Below are 15269 nucleotides of genomic sequence, written 5' to 3' on the forward strand. Positions count from 1 at the left end.
ATAAAGCACTTAATCATATCACTATCAAGAATAAGTTTGCATTGCTTCAGATAGATGATTTAATGGACAAGTTACATGATGCAAAATATTTTCTACAATTGACCATATTTAGAATATTACCAAGTACCTATAAAACCTCAATACCAAGAGAGGACTTTATTCATGACTCATTCTGACCACTTCCAAGTTTGCGTGATGCCATTCAACCCCTTGAATTCTTCCTCTACATTTTAGGACTTAAGGAACATGATGTTTTATAAGTACATTAAGAGGTTTTTTGTAGTTTCCCTTGATGACATGCTTATATGATAGAACACTCTAGATCAATAAGAGCATTTGGATATAGTATTACATACTTTAGCACATCATAAGATTTACATAAAAGAATCCAAGTGTGAATTTTCCCATAATTCACTAGAATATCTTGGCCACATTATATCTATGGAAATTGTTCATACTAGTCTTTCGAATATTCAATCCATTCAAGAGTGGCTAGTCCCTATGATCCTCAAGAATATTCAAGGATTTTTTCGGCTTTGTGGGATTATGATACAATTTTGTCCACAATTTATTTACTATTGTTCATCCTCTGACTAACTTGAAATTGTATGTTTCCTTTCATTTATCTACCAAGTTACACCAATCTTCTAAGATCTTAAATTAATTCCTTTATTTAGCACAAGTGCCCACTACACTTAATTTTACTTGTACCTTCACCATCCTTTTACATCCATTATGGTTTCATATTCTTTAAGATTTGAATCTATTTATTGCATGGCCCTCCACTTATTGAATTGGATCTTTGACATGCTTATGCACAACAATTTGTAGGTCATTTTTATTTCCTAAAAACTTATGGGAATGTCTACTCCGATTTTTATTTGGAAAAAATAAAGTATGATATTGAATTGTTTATGGAAAAATGTGACACTTACTAGCATAATAAGGTGGATATTGTTCCTTGTTTTGGTATTTTCTAGTATATTGTCATCCTCTTTATGCCTAAAAATGACCAAGCCAACATTAGGGAGATCATCCGGTCAAGGCCCCAATTAGACCTTTATCTATTTGGTATGGTGATTATCTTTGATATATGGGCCCAATTGCCACTGAAAGGATTGCTCCTTGAAAGGAGACCTTCTATTATGATTTCCTAAATTTAAATGTGGTCTAAGATAATATGCAAGTGACAGAAAGAGCTATCTATCACTAGTTTCAAACTAACTCAATCTATCATATCTTGATCAAGAGGGGGAACAATCCCAATATCAACCAAGAGCAAGATGAAAGGACTGGAATTAAATCTAAGATTATGATTGGCTAGCTAATCATAAAAATAGTTTATATGATTTACAACAATAGAAGCACATGTGCATATACAATTTTCCAAATAAATCATTACCAAAATCACATAAACACGTACTTTGGTTTAAATAGCAATAATTGAATTCAAGATATAATCATACTACCGCATCACATAAATTCATATGATGAAACAACAATTGGAGTAAAAACAATCATGTAATTAGACTAGTAAATTATTATCAGCCAACATACACAGGTTCACTTGAATTCATCATTCAATTCTGATCTAAATATAACCAACCATGAAAAGGAATTTTTTCATTAGTTTAAATGAGAATCAAATTAACAATAGTGCCACATCAAACAATACATACTAACTGAGAATGGAGATGAATCAAAACTAAATAATTTTAAAAGGCCTCAAACAACCTTCAAGTTTAAACAATAGTTTACATATTTAAAGACTCGTTACTGGCTTCTAAGCACAAAAGATCTTCAACATTTCCCTTCTGATATGGTCCTACAAGTTCCCAATTTACTCCAAGAAATCACTCCACAACACTTCAAAAGTTCTTCCTTTTGGAAATTCAACCCCCCCTCCTAAACAATTATGGTGCCTCTTAAATAATATTACAAATTAATTAAGAAGAGAGTCATTTTCAACATAATATTTTTGAAAATCCAAAATCTCAATTCTTAGTGGTTGGAGGATCAAATTTTAGAAGCCTACAATTCCCATCTTAAATCTTAAGTAACAACATGGTAACTAACTTCAAAACAGAAAGGGCTTTCCTCTAGTCTCAAGCCTTCAAAATCTCTACAAGAATATCCACAAATTTTATTATTAAAAATAAATAAATCTAAAACTATAAACTATGATTAAAAGTGAGATCTAATAATCATTCAAATCTAATTATTTGAAAGAAAACATGATTAATGTAAACTAGAAACAAATTCCTAAATCTGAACCAAAATTGTTCTATATTGTCACATGCTACATTAACTAATGAATTTCTAACCAATATATAGCATCTTGATGAAATTCCAACAACAATATGTTTTGGTAACCAATTTTATTTCCAAAAATAAATCCAATGATATTGGTTTCCTACAATTTCGTGGCTCTTTTGTCACTTAATCTTTCATGGATTTAATTCACATATTTGATGAAATAGATATTTCCATATTATTCTCCTCAATTTTAACTTTCCTATGAGCCGTCCTCCTCGTTTATTGCCCTAAATCTCGAAATATGACTTCCTAAAATTGTGACTCAACAAATGTTAATCTAATTTATGGGTGATTTTTGTTCGTTGATTTAAACTCCAAAATTGTTGCTACCACATGCACGGGAAATAAATAAGCCACAGATTTGCCCAAGTATGACCAGCCCTGGGTCCAGCGAAATGATGCACCATGCTTAATTTGAAGAGCCACAGTTGTATAAAGACAATTTCGAGTTGTCAAGTAAAAATGCAGTGAGCCCTAACCTACAGCAGTTTGACTTCAGCTTCCGAAGCAAAATTGGTTTGCTTCAGAATTACATTTTCAGGCTATTCATTCATTATTTATTAGTTGGTGTATCTCGGTTGAACATTTGATATTAATAATAAAGAAAAATTGTTTAAGAGTTTTCCATCTTAGAATTTTTCCCTATTTATATTTTGTGTTCTCTCATCCTGTTTTGTCTTCTACACCTTACTTTTTGTTTATGTTCTTTTCTCAGTTACTATCATGATCATAATGTCTCATGCAAAGGCTAATAAAAAATTGGCTAATTTAATCCCTAAAGTAACTAGCCTATGCAAAAGAAACCTAACATGTTAATAATAAAGAATTGGGCTAATTTGAATCCCTAAAGTAACTGTCCTATGCAAAAATTAACTAAAATTAACATGCAATCAGAGCTAGGAGAATTCAAGCTCAAGCCAGAGTTAGATTGATCAGTCATAAAATTTCGGATGACACAATCCCTGAGTCTCGCATGGTATTTTTCTAAGGCAATGCGTTTGGAAACATTGCTTGGCTCTCAGTTTTAATCGACTCTGTCTCATGCAGTGTTGTCAATCTGACTTTCAAGCTACTCTGGTTTTGGCATGGCGGTGGTAGACATGGGATCTTATTTTCGAATGACAGTGACACGGGATCTTGTTCACGTATGGTCTCATGATCAGTCAACAGAATGATGGCTCTTTCACATTATATAAACTCACTGATAAAGGTATCCTGTCTCGCATGTCTGAGGCACTTCAACTCGCATATGACTTGCACTCTCGCTACAGGAATCACACTCTCGTTATAGGTCTCTCGCATTGTGATCTCACTCTCAGGTACCACTATAACTGCACACGATTTCACACTCAATGCCATATGCTATTGCTCTGTATAGTCTTAGTATAATGGCTGTAATATCATGTCGTCCCGCTTTCACTTGTAATGGCATATGGTTTTGACCTCTGTGATCTCGCATTGGTACAAGGTATCGCTTGGTAGGGTCTTAATTATGATCTCGCATGGCTATCACTTCATTGTATATATCGTATGGCGTCTTTGTGTTATGTATGGCATCATCGGCTTATGGAATCACTGCGTATAATATCGTTGGCATGATTTTCAGAGTTTGCCAATATAGTCTTGACAACTATTGTCTCCTGGAAGTCTCATCAAATAGTAACCAAAAAAGAAATAAGGGTGAACTGGAAGTCTGAGATCTCAAAGGAGGAGAAATAAAACTTAACTGGAGAGCTCGAAACATTGAGAAAAGATATATATTTACTATTTCTTATCATGCTTACAATAAACACTCTGTGAAATCTGAAAATACGAACCTTGTACTTAGAAATTCAAGAACCAAAATGGGACAATTGAAACCTTGTTCGTTTGAAACATAGTTGTACAATTGTTATCCACAGGAGGCATCGCTACCCATTGTACTCTTGGCAATTGCTTTTCTAGAAGGCCCGACATAGACTATGATATAGATTAAATAACCTGGATTATAGTGATATACATATATGATGCACTGACCTATACTCCTTGATGTTAGTGTTCCTGTGTCAGAATTGATAGCATAAGGTGACATCAATATGACAATGGTAACAGTGTGAAGATCAAGTAAAGATTTGTGAATCAATGACTGCAGGACAAACTGTATCCCTGTTATTATCTCAGGAAACATCCAGTTTGATTCCTCAAGGCAAGGCATTTCCTAAATAACAGTATTCATGATCTGAAGCTAGAACTATGTTGAAACAAATTGAGGATGGTTAACAGTATGTTTGCACCTGTATACTCAGTTCTTATATGCATTAAATATTGCAGTACCTTCGACTTTGGCATCCTGGATAAGGGGAGAAGTACCTTAGGAATATTCTTTCTTGAAGATCAAGATCTTGGCATCTGCCTTTGACCATGAAGTACAGAAGCAGATAGTAATAAATGGTTATGTGCACTTTACTCAATCTCAGATAGGCCCTTACCATCTAGTGGGTGCATCTATATCTGAATCTTTGGAGGAATTCAAAGAAAAAGAGTTGAATCAATTAAGAAATATTTTCAGTAGATATTGTTCAAGCCTTCATTTACAGGCTTCACCAAGGAAAGGAGATAGATGCAGTGATATTTTCCTTTCTCTATGATGATGCGATTGAACTTGAGCAGTTGTTGATGACATTCTTCCTCCACCCTTTTGCGACCATATCTTCTCAAAGATAAAAGGGAGTAGAAGTATTTTAGAAAACTGGAAAAAGCTGTGTGTCAGCTCCTCTTCATGCAGAAATGGTTGAATGGATTAATAACTCCGCTTGTCCATTGATTACTTCAAGAAGGTTGTCCATGTGATAAGGACTAATAACCGGTTGCAGATGGCTCACGGGGAAAGTTCTCTTTTCAAATATTCATAGGTAGCTATGATTCAGAGGGAGTTGACTTTTGAAGTCAAAATGAAAGACTTATTCTTGGTACATTATTCCTTGCACTTAAAAGTTGTTGGTTTGCATTCATATATCTTGTGGATCCCTGTTTATGTTTGTGGATAAGCCTCACATATTGGATAATTTCTCACTGCTAGACTGAAGCTTGTGGCTCTAGGAACTCCATTGAGATTGAATGAGTAAAGCAGACAGCATGGCCATTTAAGTAAACTCCATTGTCGTATATTACAGACTAGGATTCAGAGAATCCTGGACTTTACATATTAACATCAGATACCAATTTATTTGGTATCATGGCATGTTTTATCTACAAGGAGGATGGATATTATGTTGAGCAGGTTGCCACAAGGTCACTATACACTTTGGAAAGACAATCTTAGGATTGTGGTCTCCCTGAGTAAGAGGGAGCAAGTATAGTTAAATATTTCCTTCATCAAAATATGCAAGAAGCAAAGGATTTCTACAATCTCTGTTGTAAATCAATGTCCGTAGAAAGTTGTGTATTCATCTATATGTTGTTGGGTGGAGTTATGAGGCTCTCATTGACGATTTGATCATCAATATCGTCGTCAAGATCTAGTCTTGATTTTCAGAAAGCAGCTTGGTACTATTCCCTACATGAGGGAATCCTTGGTTAAGATTGAACATTGAGCTCTGGGAGCTCCTGGGGGAATGTGTACTTATTGAGCTATGAGCGACCATAGGGTGAGTGGTTCACCTTCCCCTATTGGTGCGTTGAGTACAGGGTGAGTGGCTCACCTTCCTTTGTGGTACTGCATGGTGGTTGACATGTGTGTAGGGTAAGTGGTTCACCTTCCCCTATGATTGTAGACACATGTATGTAGGGTGAGTGATTCACCTTCCCCTACTGTTGATGGCATATGCATAGGATGAGTGGTTCACCTTCTTGTATGTCATATGAGTAGGATGAGTGGTTCACCTTCTCCTGCAGATACTCCATTGAGAGATGCATATAGGCATCTGTTGACATGTTAGTGGTACATGGTTCATCCCTTCCCTACATATAGGATGCTTGTTCCCTATGATTGGTGGTTGACATGTCGGTGGGATGTGGTTCATCATTTCCCCATGTGTAGGATCCTTCCTACTATTGTTAGTTTGTATGCGTGTAGGACATAGTTCTTACTTTCCATACTCTCGGTGATTTGTGTGCATGTAGGATGTGGTTCATTCTTTCCCTAATTTGATTTGATATGTGACTGTAGGAGGTGGTTCATCCTTTCCCTGCGTGTGATTATGACATGTGTTTGTAGGATGTGGTTTCTCCTTTCCCTACGTGTGGTTGTGAGAAGGATGTGATATATTATTTCCCTTGCTGATGTTCTTGCATCATCCTACCCATGTAGTCCGAAACACATTGGAAGCACCTCTCATCTGGCCAATGAGTTGGGAAAACTAGTTTGGGACCATACCACTACCGATTGACACATCGTGTACTTCCGTACTCCCTATGTCTAGGATGTATGATATTTCTTCAAATTACCTGGGATCAAGTCTAATGGTTATATGGACTGACTTTTGTCAGCGGGGAGTGACAAGGTCTTGTGACTCACTCTCGATCGATTCTACTTTATTATTCATATCAGTGTTTAGCAAAGCAGCGCAGAGATAATATGAGATTTAGATATGGTTCATGGCGACAAGATGGCATGATGATCAATGATGATAGATTGGTAGGTGGAATTTTCCCTAGTTGAAAGGGAGTGTTAAAATTAGCAACTAAGGTCAAATTCCACTTTGGACAGCTCCTTTGGGAAAGATCATTACATCATTTAATTGCACTTTTCGAGAGGACCAAAATCGACGTAGAAGTGAGATTTTGATTTTATTCTCTCACACAAATATTACCTAAGTCGGCCCTATCTCTATTTCGACTCAACAGTCCAATAGTCATTCTTCTTGACGCCCATCAAATTGTATATATAGAAGGTTCCTCCATCATCATTTTATCAAGGAGGAAATAAATCTCTATTTTCTTGGTCCCAGAAAGGAGTTTCTTGTGCAAGGGTTTGAAGATGGTTATTGGGTTCTGTTTTAGGGTTTTTGAGGGCCGTAGGCATCCAATAGTAAGGTCGATCAAAAGATGGCGTGATTAAGCGATTCTTTAGAGAGGGTTCTTCCTCAGTTCGATGGGCCGCAGGATCTAAATTGCTTGTTTGGAGCAGCCTTAAAGAAGTCGTGTGCGTGTCCCTGTCATTGCAGAAAAGACTGAACCCTTCTGTCTTATTATGAGGCCTCATCTTGAGAAGAAACGTTGTTGACCATTTTACTGAATGTTGATTCAGGAAATAAGCCACAGATTTTCCCAAGTATGACCAGCAGTTCTATGAAGACATTAGTAAAATGCTGTGAGCACTAACCTACAGCAGTTTGACTTCAGCTTCAGAAGGAAAATTGGTTTGCTTCAAACTACATTTTCAGGCCATTCATTCATCATCTATTTGGTAGTCAATGTACTCTTTTTCTTCTCTCTGTTTATCATTTGATATTAATAATAAAGAAGAATTGTTCAAGGGTTTTTTCTTGTCTTAGCCATATTTTGTGTTCTCTTGTGTCGTTTTCTGCGCCCTTTATCTATGTTTTTTCCTGAATTACTATCCTGATTATCATGATTATAATGTCTTATTTGGGCTAATCGAAATTTGGGCTAATTTGAATCCCTAAAGTAACTATCCTATGCAAAGAACATGTTAACTAAAATTAACACAGGTGAATTTGGAAATTCAAACAAAAGGAAAAGGGTTTCGGGGTTGCGGGATCTATAACATTAAAATCAATAAACAAATTAAAATTAAAATTAAATAAATAAAACATAAAATTAAAATTAAAATTAAATTAATGGAAACTTTAACCTAATGAGAACCAGAGATGATGTGGCGCACACAGTGATGTGGAACATTTTGATGGCATGTTGTCTACATTGAGATGCCAAGTGGTGTTGATATGGCAAAGGTGAAGTTACACGTGGTGGTGACATGGGAGTGTTATGTGTAAACTCGGTCAGCACTGCCATGTCAGCGCATTGTGTAGACTTCCACATCATTATGCCAAGTGGGCATCCACATGCCATGTCAACTCATCAAAACAGGGAAAACACAACTTTTAAGGGTCATAACTTTTGATCCAATAGTTGGAATGAAGGAAATTTTATATCACTGGAAAGATATCAATGATAGGAATATGATGGGAATATAAAAATGAAAAAATATTACATCCAAGGATCACTCAAAATAGGGAACCAAATAAAAACCAAGGCGATACTCTCAAAATTTATACAAGTGTTCCTTATTTTTCAATAACAAATGAAGGGGGTTGTTGAGGCCTCAATAAATGGTGACTGACTCGGATGAAGAAACTATTGTTGGTTGTTAATATAATAGAGCTTAAATTTATCAAAAAACAAATAATGAGTTTCACAAAATTAATTAGCCCCTCAACAACTCCCCTTAATTTTCTTTAAAATTAAAGGGACCTCGTTATAAATTTTGGAACTATCACTCTAATTTGCTTTCAGTTTCTTATTTTTAGTAATTTTTGGTTTATTAGTTTACCTTTTTTTATAGTCTCATCATCTTCGTCTTGTTGAGACCTTTTTGGCAAATATAAATTTTACCTCATTTTGACTCCTAAATCAAAAGCTATGCTTATTTGAAGTTTTGTGCTTTTACTGGTTTGGTAACTATGCTTTGTGATATACCATGTCAATGCGATATTCTCATAACCCATACATTTATATATAATATATTATTATATAATACAAATTAATATTATTATAATATTTATAAAAAATAAATATAAATATATTATGTAGGTTTAAATATACTAATGTACATATTAATTAGTATAAATGTAATAATATACATGCATTATAAATGTGTATTTAAGTTTAAGAACACATAAGCAAAAGATATGATATTTTATATGTTATATAATAATATTAATATTAATATAATGTAAATATCATGTTATTAACTATGTTATATTAACGTGCATCATAATTAAGTTGGAGGCTTTTCATTGTGAGGTTTATCCTCACCACACTGTTTAGGTTCATTGTCCTTGCTAGAATCTTGAACAGTGTCACTCCCCCTCCAAGCTGCACTCCCATCTATTTAACGTTGTTTGGACGCCGCCACCTGCATACGGGTCGTCCAAGTAAAAGGTATGACAGAAAATCAATTGAAATTGACACTCCACAACTATGGATGGTAACTAGTTTTCGTGAATCTGGTATTGCAAACGTAGGGTTTTATTGAATGGAAAAGGGACATTCATCCCATCTTAACAATAGCATTCGAGAGGGAGGGAGGTGTCCATAACGACATGCATATCTCTTCACGCATTGACAATGCCTTCGCCTTGTTCGGAATTAACAACTTCCTCGTTCCCCAATGCATGAATTGAGGGGTGAATTATTAAGAATTCTAGGTTGAGGTTTAAGCTGAGCTCACTGGAAAAGAAGAAACCCCAATAAGGCTTTCTCTTGAGCAGTAACTTCTGCAAGCTCAAAAACTAGATGATTCATCCCCTCTACCTTTGGAAACAACGAGCAAATGGAGGAACCCATTGCTTGCATCACATCAACTGCAGAACTAACAACTTCCTTCACTGCTTGAATATCAGCCCTTGCACCACCAGTGACTGGAAGCCGAAGAGTTGCAGCTTCTAGAGCTTCTACAACTCCTGATAAAGAACTTGAATGATCTCTTTCTAGCAATGCCCATTCTTCCATATATAACATCTATCCCTTCAGAATGGAACTAAACTTGTTTTATGTAGGGATTGCAAGCGAAAGAATCCCTAAAAGAATCTTGAACATGTGTCTTGAATAGGTATCCCTCTCCCTCCATAAAATATCATTGCCCTTTCTTTGCATGGTAATGTGCAAATACTTGAACAGGTGTCTTGAATAGGTATCCCTCCCCTCCATTTAATATCGTTAGATTTTCTTTGCACAGTCATGTGCAAATACGGTATATATTATATGAACTTTGTCTCACATCTTTTGATTAAGTTCGTTGGCTTTTCTTTGCATGGTAATGTGCAAATACTACTATATATATAAGCAAGAATAATCCAAAGCTTTTCTGGCAGGAACTGTGATCAAGGAAGAAGCAAATTGAAAATAATATTACAATCAATCAATTGTTTGAATATGCAAGGCAACTCTATGAGAAAGAAAATGAGGCGGAGTACCCCTAGGACCAACACAAATTCAAAGCTCTTCACATTACAGAAGGTGGAGAATGGAATTAAGAAGCTGAAAACAGGAAAGGCATAAGACTTGGTTGAACTTCAAGCAAAGTATCTAAAATGGGGAATGAATGCTTTTGCACTGCACATCATGGAAATATTCAACAACATCATTCAACAAGGATTCCCAAGAGACTAGACAACTAGCCTAGCAATACCCCTTTTTAAAAGTGGAGACATTAATAATCCATCCAACTATAGAACAATTATGATCAATCCTTTGTTTGCAAATTTTTTTGGCAGCATGGTAGAAGACAGAAGTAGTAAGTGGGAAGAAGTAAAATAAAATAGGGCAAGAGGACAAGCGGGTTTTAGGCCGAAACATTCTACAGTGGATCATGGCATCACGTTGAGACACATTGTTGAAAAGGTTTGGAAGGATAAAGAAGAAGTATTTTGTTGCTTTGTTGACTTCAAAAAAGCATTTGACACAGTCCCTAGGGATAAGTTGTGGTGTAGAATGGAAGAACTTGAAATTCATGTGCATTATAGAGCCGTTGTCCATAGACTTTATGAAGAAGTGAAAGTCAAAATTAGAACCTCAACAGGTATTTCAGAAAGCTTCAGAAGTGACATTGGATTCAAGCAAGGTTGCCCTCTATCTCCTACTCTTTTTTGTCTATATATTGATAAATTGGAAGAGTGGCTAAATTTGCAAGGTGGAGATGGTGTTCAATTGGGGGAGTTTGTGATAAAGCTTCTTTTATATGCTGACGATATTGCATTGATTTCTAAATCGGCCTATGGATTGCAAATGCACTTATATGCCCTTGAGAGTTTTTGTAAAGCAGTGGGGATGCAAGTCAATACTAATAAGACCAAAATAATGATTTTTTCTAATAAAAGGAAACAGAGCGAGCATACTTTCTTTTTTGAAGACAACATTCTTGAAGAAGTGAATGAATACAAGTACCTTGGGATTGATTTCAACAACAAGCCCAATTGGGGGGACTACAGAAAGAAGAGAATTTTAGGAGGGTGGAAAACAATTAAAGTGCTTTTTGGACTCCTTGTTTGTCCAGTGATGCTATATGGCTGTGAATTGTGGGTTAGCAGCACTCCCGTATCAAAATGGAAACAAATTGAGAAAATCCAAAAACACTTGATCATGAACAAGTTCAAAATAAAAAGTTCAGTACCTTATGAGATAATGTTGAGTGAAACATGAGCAACTCCCATTGAAGCAATTGCTATGGTGCGGATCATAAGATATCTAAAAAGAATTGAGCAAATGAGAGTAGGTAGATGGCCTAATGTTATCTTCAATGAAGACATGAGTGAAAGAAAGAAAACATGGATGAAACAAAACTACACATGGATGCAAAAATGGAATATCTACCTCAATGCATGTCCCACAAATAGCAAGGAGCTAAAGGATTTTGTTATGGATAAGTTTCGTAAAAAGGTATGGCAGTTGGGTAGAAAGAAAAAATATTACATTGAGGAATTCAACCCTATGTGTGATCAATAACAAAAAGAGTACATTGGAGCTAGCATTTCGTGGAGGGAAAAGGTTCTTATTGCTCAATTAAGGACCAACTCACATCAACTTCAGTGTGAAATAGGACGGCAGAAAAGGCCTAAAGAAGCTTGGGAAGGACGAGTGTGTACATTTTTCACGTATAGGGTAATGGAATCGGAAAAACATTTCATTTTGGAATGTGATGCATTCAAAGAGATCAGATAAAGTTATGAGAACATGTTAGCATTAGTTTCTTGGCATTGTCTTTTTAGCAAAGGGATTGTTGGAAGGTTAGGTCAGCGCATCATCAATTTATATCAGAAAAAGATTGAATTGCAAAAAAAAAACCAATGATCTCAGAAACTATTTTAATTTCGTAAACCTTAAAATATCATTTGATCTCATTATTATATAAACCTTATCTCGCATCCTTTGACTAAATTAGTCTGGAGCAGCATAAGTTCCAAATCATGGTACCACACATACCGCGGAGGGTCTATCACGGCAACTCCTATTTCAGACCCTATAGCATTATTAATGCTCCGTCCTTACACTCACCTGACAGGAGCTTGACGTCACTGGGACCATTGATCATGGGCATGCATCCATGCATCCATCTCTCCTCACCCAGTTCCGGCGATGCGTGTTCCTGCCCGCCTCCAGCGCCGGTGTTCCTGCCCGCCTCCGGTTTGATGTCTTAATGAGGTTCACCAACCCACGCATTAAGGCTCATAAACTCTGCCGGGATGCATCCTCCATAGTTTACCAACCCACGCATTAAGGCTCATAAACTCTGCCGGGATCCATCCTCCATACACCAACCGGACTCAATACGCTATCGGATTCTGGACTAATCCCGGCAATTCAGACCCTGCAACCATCGAACAGGAGCAGCCCCTGCAGCCCTTCGAAACCGGTAACGCTCTACCGCAATGCAAAGCCCTCTCATGCTAGTACTGTTACACTTCTGTACTTCAGAATTTGGTTTTGTCGGGTGTGAGATTGTGAAAGTTTTATGAGGGTGTCTGATAAATACTAAATTCGTAATCTCTTCTGGAAGGAGGGTTAAATTCTTTGAACACAAGTGAAAACCGTGCATGGAATTGAAAAAGTCGAAGTTCCGAGAAAAAAAAATATTACAAACTTCGAACTCAAATTCCGAATCATTTTCTGGGGGCAGGGCTAATTCTTTGACCAAATCTTATTCCTTTTTTTTTTATTTTTTAAATCCAGGGTTGTTCTTTCATCTCGGGGGTTTGATCTTACGTCATATTTTAAATTTTAATGGGATTTTTGCAATTCTCGCTCCCTGTTTGAAAGCTTTCTTGAAGTTTTGGCAAAATTGTCTTTGTAAAACAACATTTATTTACTTAAAAAAAAAATTAAAAATAATGATAAATTTTATTCACCTTCGCTCATCCCAAGGCTATAGCCGCGATCATCTCCTCTTGTTCCAGCAACTGATTTGATTTCTTGAAGACACCTCATTGAAATCCCCTTAGTTTATTTCCATTTATAGATTGCCATCACTATTGGAGTTGACTGCAGTCTGCTATTCAAATTAGCGTTTTGAGGGTAATCTTTACAGGTCTTCATTATGGATGCCAGTAGTCATTTGACAGAGGCCTAAGTTGCAATTTCCGAGTTAAATTTTTTGTTAAATGAATATGAAATGAGAACGCGGAGAAAGTAGATGCACGTGAAGAGTAGAGAGCATCGGGATTTTAGTGGAATGTAAAGGGGCAATCTCCCTTTGGGCTCTGGTTCGAGTCCCGGCGAGTGTGGAAAAATGCAGAAATATAATTAATAAACAATAAGGCATAATTCCCATTGTAAGCCAAATGAGCTTTGCAGTGCAATGCGATTCAATTCAATTCAAAGCAGAGGAGAAGAAGATAGATATTATCGTGGGAACTACTCCTTTCGGCCGGGGCCCGGGAATCATTTGTCTTTGTTGTCGGCTTGGCCGGTGGTGTTTATCGGCATCGCGAACACGGTAGAGGACTATGGTGGCACGCCACGCCTTTTTTTCTCTGGACTGGAGTGGACTAACCTGTCGTAACTGTTATCAAATCAGTTCAGTTCCCCATTATTTTCAGTTTGCCCATTATTCTTCAAAAATAAAATTTGTTCACATTATGTGTCATGTTTATATTTTTATTTTGAAGGTAGATTTCATATTTATTTAGGGGTAAAAATGAGAATAATGGTTTTACTTCAATTTTATCCATGAAATCTTGGAAATATTTCAGTTTTATTTAATTATCTCAAAAAAAAAAGTTCATGTAATTTTAATTATCGGATGTTTTTTTGTCTTCTTTAGGGTAATTATTCTCATGGAAATTTGGGACTTCTTATAATCTTAATTTTCAAATTTGATAGTTCTTAACATTTCATGTTTCAGTGATATAATTTGCATAAATTAGGTATCTCAATTGTCTTTTAATAAAACAATGAATCTATTTATACATTAGAAAAATTATTTAGATAATTTAAATTCACAATTTTATTCTTCCATAAAGAGAAAAATATTAACTTTATATTAGAAAATAAAAACTAGTACATGTTATCCATATCTCTCCCATATTTGCGAAAATAAAAAGATATACTAACCTTCCCATCCACATACACAATGTTCAGAACTATTCTTGTAACCAGTCTAAAAAGGGCCACCGAATATAAAGAAACAAAACTTACAGAATTTATTACCGTATCTAAAATCTTCTTCACAAGACGAGACTAAAAACATAGAAAATGCAATATGGCATGGCCATTCAATAGAGGGCCCTCCTATCACCTCTAATTTTATCGATTTGAAGATCGATGCACCATGTTCTTCTGCTAGATTAGAGAAAATTCTGCGGCTTACATATATCACAGCAGGTAGTTTGTCTCTCACATCGATATAGGCCATGTTTTGCATTGTTTTCATTAGATTAACTCAGTTCCGATATGAACTGATTATACCCTTCTATTGATTCTTTTCTGGTGTTGGGATTATTCCAGATCTCTGTGTAGTCATAATGGCATTAACACCACCATGCTAGGTTGAGGTTGTTCTTAATTAAATTGTTGGCCATAGTTCTCTTAACTGGACATCCCCGATAGAATTCTACTTGGAGAGCCCAAGGATGCGAAAATTTTAAGAGTGTCACTAAATTGGGCGAGGGAGAAGTCATAAGGCTTATAAGCGAGGCTCGGAAACTGCAAGAGAATTTATGTGTTAAGTTTTTATCATCTACAGAAAAAGTTGAGTTGCAACAAATAGATATGTTTTCTGTCCACCCACTCAATTT

The sequence above is a fragment of the Pinus tabuliformis genome, chromosome 6, assembly GCF_031772625.1.
Source record: "Pinus tabuliformis cultivar Carrire ecotype Pingquan chromosome 6, CPIR1, whole genome shotgun sequence".
In the NCBI taxonomy this organism is placed as follows: Eukaryota; Viridiplantae; Streptophyta; class Pinopsida; order Pinales; family Pinaceae; genus Pinus; species Pinus tabuliformis.